Raw genomic sequence first — 5,980 nt, 5'->3', positions numbered from 1 at the left:
GTAGCTGGGACTACAGGCACCCGCCACCACGCCTGGCTAATTTTTGTATTTTTAGTAGAGATGGTGTTTCACTGTGTTAGCCAGGATGGTCTCGATCTCCTGACCTCGTGATCCGCCTGCCTCGGCCTCCCAAAGTGCTGGGATTACAGGCATGAGCCACCGTGCCCAGCCAATTTAATTTCTTTATTTCTTTATCTCACCCATTTTACCACTTTGTTCTTTCACATTATAAAAGGTACTTAATCCCCTGCTATGTTATGTTGTCCCAATTCAAGAAATAACATAGATTTTCTTACATAAATAAAAAACAATGCACTTACTTTTAACTATATAAAAAACGGTAAGTCTGCCTACTGTCATACATGAAGTGAATGTTGAAGTTCATTACACCATCCATTAAAAGGAACATTTGAACGACTCCGAAAGGAAACAAAGATAAACCTCCAAATCGCCCAAGAGAACAGGAACTGAGAGATGGCCCACCTTGTATTCCCTCACACCCAACACGCTCCCCACTACTGAGAACATTGACTGCTCTCTTCAAACACAGAGTGAAGAATGGGCCTCATGTAACAGGACAGGGAAGGTGGTGGATGTGGCTTTGGAACATGCACTGGCCCAGGCCCTCCCCCAACCTGCCCCCCTGGCCCTGGCTGCAACTTCTGCTCAGACTCCCTCTTCCTCCTCTCCCAAAGACTCTTCATGCAGAGATGGGTAGGAAATGCTGTCTCTAGTACTGACCCTGGCTGCATACTCCAGGACTTTCACATAGCTGGTTTCAATGAGGGCCCTTGGACACCACAGGAACTGGTAGCACGGGGGATCACTGCTGGGCACCTGGCGGTATTGCAGGTAGTTTTCCTGCACCGAATCTTGGGTGAGCAGCTTCCTCAGCTCCCCAAAGAAATTGCTCCATCCCGTCATACACCTCCATTACACTCAACGCTTCCCAGATTGCCTCCTCAGGGGCACAGTGGCCCTCCATTAAGATCATGGTCAAGACCATAATCAGGAGGCCGGTCTTGGGCATGCTCTGATCATCACCCAGCAGGCCATCTTAGGAGAGGCCCAAGCAGGTGACAAGGACGTAGGAGTGGCCGGCAGGGTCCACTTCCTTCACGTCAATGCCAAACATCAGCTGCATGCACTCTGAGGCTTTGCCGTAGATCACAGGAAAGTAGTGCTTGTAATTTTTGATGACACTCTCCAGCATTTCTGCCTTTGTGAGCAGCTCCTTGACTCGATACTTGTGGAGCAGGAAACGAACCACCTCAGCCACCTTCCCATTGGAACAAGGACTCCAGGTGAGCAGGGTCTGGCGAGGTGGTTGGCCCCGCCTCTTCCCGGCTGCTGGTGCCCTCACTGGATTGGCTCCATAGAGTGTTGTTGCTGATGGTCAGAAAAGAGGAGGAACCCTGAGACTCAGGGGAGGACTGGGGGACCCAGCAGTAGGCACCTCCTCCAGGGTGCCTTCAATCAGAGTGAAGGAGGAGGCAGCCTCGTGCTCCTCAGTGGCAGGAGCCTGCGCACCCACCAGGCCCAGAGCCTCCTGTCCTTGGGCCTCAAGGCCTTCCTCAGGCTTGCAGTGCTGACTCTTCTGCTCATAAGACATGATGACTCTGGTCAGGGCAGCAGGCTGGAGTGTGGGCAGGAGCTGGGCGATGGGGAGGAACCCACAGATCTGGGGCGAGAAGGAGCTTGTGAGGGGCCTCATTTGCGAACCACGCCCTGGAGGCCCTAACAAAGGCCTACTTACAGATCTTCTCCTTCGGTGCTCCTCTGGGGCCTCCTGGGGCTTCTAACCTCCCGGTAGGCCTGTCCGCTGAGAACCTGAAGGAGGAAGTGAGAGGGCACCTCAGGGTACAGCCGGCCAGCAGAGGCTGAGGCTGCAGGACTGACAGTAGGGAGGGTGAGGCTGGGCTCTCTGGAGTCCCTTCTGTTCTGGGGAGTGTGGGGCCCTTGTTGTCCATTCAGATCAGAACCTCGCCTTGACTGCTAACACTGCCTGCGACTCCTCTGCTCTGTGACCTGAGCACAGTACCTCAGACCAAGGCCTAACTGCCTGGTTCCTGGAGCTCCTAAAAGAGGAATCGAGGGGCCCTCAGGGTGCAGACCGCAAGCACAGCCCCGGCTTTCCAGTGCTGTCAGAAGGGTTGACCAGACTCTGTGAGGTCCCTACTCTCATGGGGTACATGGTCCCCTCTGTGCTCACTCACCTTTCTCTTGGAGGGGCCTCATCCTGCCCGTTTGCTGGCTCGAGAAAGTCAGATAAAGAGTTCACAACCCTGATATGGAACAGAAGGGTATGAGGGGACCCACATCTGGCCACACGTGCCTAGGTCCACTGGGAGAGACAGCAAGAGATATCCAAATTCACTGGACACCATGTGTCCTGGGCGAGGAGCCTGCTGGGTCCTCATGTTGACTCCTGGCAGAGTCTAGGGCCCTCCCTCTACTGACCTGAGTGCAGCCCCCTAAGACCAAGGCATCCCCCTCCCTGACACTGATGATCCCAGGATAAGAGAGGGACCTCAGCTGACAGCCCTGCCTATGCTGTCTGGGGTGACATTGGGGCAGGGAAGATTTCTGTGGAGCCCCCGTTTGCGTTCTTGCCTGGGGGTACCCTCAGTCCTCCCTCAGGTTCCTCACCTGGACACCTGGCAGATCCTGAGACCACTGTGTCAGTCGATCAGACTGGGGTCCCTGTGTTGACCTGAGTCACCCTCTGAAAACAAGGTCCTCACCTCCCTAAGATCTAGAAACAGAAGTGAGGAGGTGCCACATCCCATAACCCTTGGGTGGAGTGTCCGGGGCTCACTCCAGGAGCGGGCCCCTTTGGTTCTGGGGTGAGGCTTCCCATGTCTTCCGGTGGGTTATTCATCTTTACTCTTCCTGGCGCCTGCCCTTCCTCAACCCCCAAACTCCTGAGAGGAGCAGCCATCTCGCCTTTACACCAACACCCCATGTCTCCAAGGGTTCCCCAACTTCCTATCTGTGGTACAAATGAGATTGCCAATTAGGGACATTCCTGATCTGGTTGTCCCAGAGCTAAGAACAAGTGACAGCCATAATCTGTGGAGTCCTTTCCTTCTGGGCCAAGGGTACCGCCAGTCCTCATGAAGGTGGCACTCCTTGGGTCCTGCTGATCCTGGGACCCCTCCCTCTGCTGGCCAGATGTGGCTTCCTCTGTTGAACTGTAAGTGCCACTAATACCAAGGTGTTCACCTCCCTGAGACCTCCCACCTCCTGCCATGTGGCAGAAAGGAGAGCATGCCACATGGTACCTATGCCTGGGGCCACCTGGGGCTGAGAACAGTGGAAGCCAGGTTCTGCGAGTTCTCTTCTTCTTGGAGGTATGGAGGTACTTTCTTACTTTCAGTCCTCACCAAACTTTCTCCTCTTGACTCCTGGCAGACTGGACCCAACCTGTGCTGACCAGGTGTGGCTATCTCTGCTGAGCTGAGGACACCCCTCAGACGGAGGCCCCGACCTCTCTGAGGCCTGGGAGGCAGAAGTGAAGGGGCACTACGCTGACACCCCTGAATGAGATTCCCAAGACTGACAAAAGGTGCATATTTCAGGAGTGCCTCCTGTGTCTGGGTGTCCTATAGATATTCAGATTTATTTCCGACGGGGCCTGGCCCTTTCCCTCCTGCTGAACTTTGGACGGTCTTGCAGGTCAAGGCCACCATCTCCCTGGGATCCCTAATGAGGAAGTGGGGGCCAGGTCCGTTCCCCACAGTCCTGCCCGAGGCTCCCCAGGACTGACAGGAAGGGCAGGTGTCCTACCTCTGGGAAAGAAGCTCTGCTGAGTCTTCCCTCAGGGTCCTGAGACTCCTCCCTCTGCTAACCTGAGCCTCCACTCTTCATACCAAAGCCCTCTCCTCTTCGTGGTCTCTAAGGCATAGGCAGGGATGCACCACATGCAGCCATCGTGCGTGGGACCTCCAAGGGCGGAGGTCCCAAGTGATCTGGAGTCCAAGGTCTCCTGAGTCCTCCCTCTTTTTCCTCCCCTTGACCCTGGCAGGGCTGCATCAGAGCTCCCCTCTGCGGACCTGAGTCTATCTGTCGGATTCCTGAGGCGAAATGAGGAGGTGCCTTAGTCTGAGATGGGGGCGGGGCGGGTCCCCTGTCCTGTGTTGGTTGTCCTTTAAGGCCTCCGTGCTCTTCCGGCAGGACCTGGGCCCTCCGTCTACTCCTCTGAGGTGATACTCATGGTATCAAGCCCATTCCCTCCATCAGCCCAGGATGTGGACAGCAGCATCAGCGTGCCTGGTCCCCATTCCCAGAATTTCCCAGCGCTGACAGCAAAGACAGAGCTTCCTTCTATGGGGACTCAGCCCTCCCTCAGAATCCTGACCTTGATGCCTGGCAGAGCCTGGCCCCTGCCCTCTCCTAACCAGCCCTGCCCTGGTCATACCAAGCTGTGATTCCAGAGTCCCCTGGGGCTTAAGGGGCGGGGTGGTGAAGGGTGGCCCAGCCTGAGAAGTCCGCCCCCGGGTGGTCCAGGGCTGGCAGCAGGGGTGGTGCTGGATTATTTGGGGTCTTCCATCTGGGGCGGGGGCGTCCTCAGTCCTCCCTCAGGGCCTCACCTTGCCTCCTCATGGAAGCTGGGCCCGCTTCCCTCCAACAATCTCAAGCCGCCATCAGAACCAGGCCCTCACTTCTCTGTGATCCCCAAGGCGCTCAGCACAAGTGACCCCATTCTGGTCAGGTGTGGTCAGCTGGGGCTTAGGGCAGGAGGCTAGTCCACAGCAGTGGCCTCCCCTGAATGTTGTTTCACACAGGCCCCCGAGTTAATGAGCCTTTCTAAAGGAGACAGTGCTAGCTTTGCTTAACACCGAGCTTTCCTCCCTTGCTGTAGACAGGGATACTTGGATGCTCTTGATTTCCACTGGTTTTCTTTTCTACAGAATCTTAAAAGCCTTCTGTAGGAAACTTTGTCCGTGAGGAGTTATAGTATTAACACTACTCTCAATCAATCTGTATCTAGTGCTTGGATTTGCTTTCACGCTCTTTCTCTCTAAGTCTGCGTGTGTGTTCGCGTTAAGCTTTTCAAGTATGGGAAACAGGAAGTGTTTCTGAAGGTGATAATTCTTGCCTCCTGGGATCCCTGGAGAAAGGAAGTCCACATGGAAAAAGAGAGACGGTCTCCAGGTGGAGATACATCTTCAGAGATTTTAAAAACAGTTTTCAGCTTGTGTTCGATAAATGAACCAAAGATGACCTGTGCGTGTAGCCCCTAGGCTGGAGGAAGGCCTTGCTTATTGTTTAGACGTGGGATGTGGCTGGCGAAGGGCCTTGCAGTAGCATCTCAGCTGTCGTGCAGCACTGCTGATGTTTCTCTACTGTTTTTCTTCGCAAGACTGAGACCTGTTGGCTCAGAAGCCCATCAGCACAAAACTGAATTTTTCACACATTTGATTGTTTGAAACGTGGCACAGCTAAGCACGTTTTTAGGCATTCAGAGCCTTCCTCGCTTGTATACCCTGCTAGTCCTCACCTAACATCGGCTAACCGTAGATAAGATAGAACCTTATGGTTACGAGACTCCCCAGCCACTTGGCCCAGCTGCTGAGCAACATCACCTATACTCATAAGGTCCTTCTCCAATTCCCATCTGCACCATCAGTTCTCCTGCCTTCCTTCCGTTCTGATGGGGACCCTGGAAACATACATTCTGGACAGTCTGTCCCCTCCCTGCATTCCCTGTCCAAGCAGCACCCAATAAAGCTGCTTGTATGGTACAGCCTCTGGTGATCCTGTCATTTTCCTTGATCAACCCCCAGTCCCAAACAGTGTGAAATGAGCTCTTCTGAACTGGGATGTCAGCCACGTATAAGCTGATGACTGTCGGAGCTAAGGTGCGTGATTTGAGGTGCATGTTTGGACTGTAAGACTGGCAAGGCCTAAAGGCCATAGGAAAGCATACCAGGCAGGCGTCTCCCTGCCTCACTGTTGTCTGGCCTTGCAGCATGCT

At 54.4% G+C, this 5,980-nt stretch overlaps 1 pseudogene; it reads right to left on the bottom strand.

Moving 5' to 3' along the window:
* Positions 1–666: 666 nt before the first annotated feature.
* LOC100451240 (melanoma-associated antigen 8-like) lies at positions 667–1,675 on the bottom strand (annotated as a pseudogene).
* Positions 1,676–5,980: the final 4,305 nt, after the last annotated feature.

This window comes from Pongo abelii, chromosome X (genome assembly GCF_028885655.2).
Source record: "Pongo abelii isolate AG06213 chromosome X, NHGRI_mPonAbe1-v2.0_pri, whole genome shotgun sequence".
In the NCBI taxonomy this organism is placed as follows: Eukaryota; Metazoa; Chordata; class Mammalia; order Primates; family Hominidae; genus Pongo; species Pongo abelii.
The sequence above is the reverse complement of the archived record's forward strand: the minus strand, read 5'-3'. Positions and strand labels throughout refer to the sequence as shown.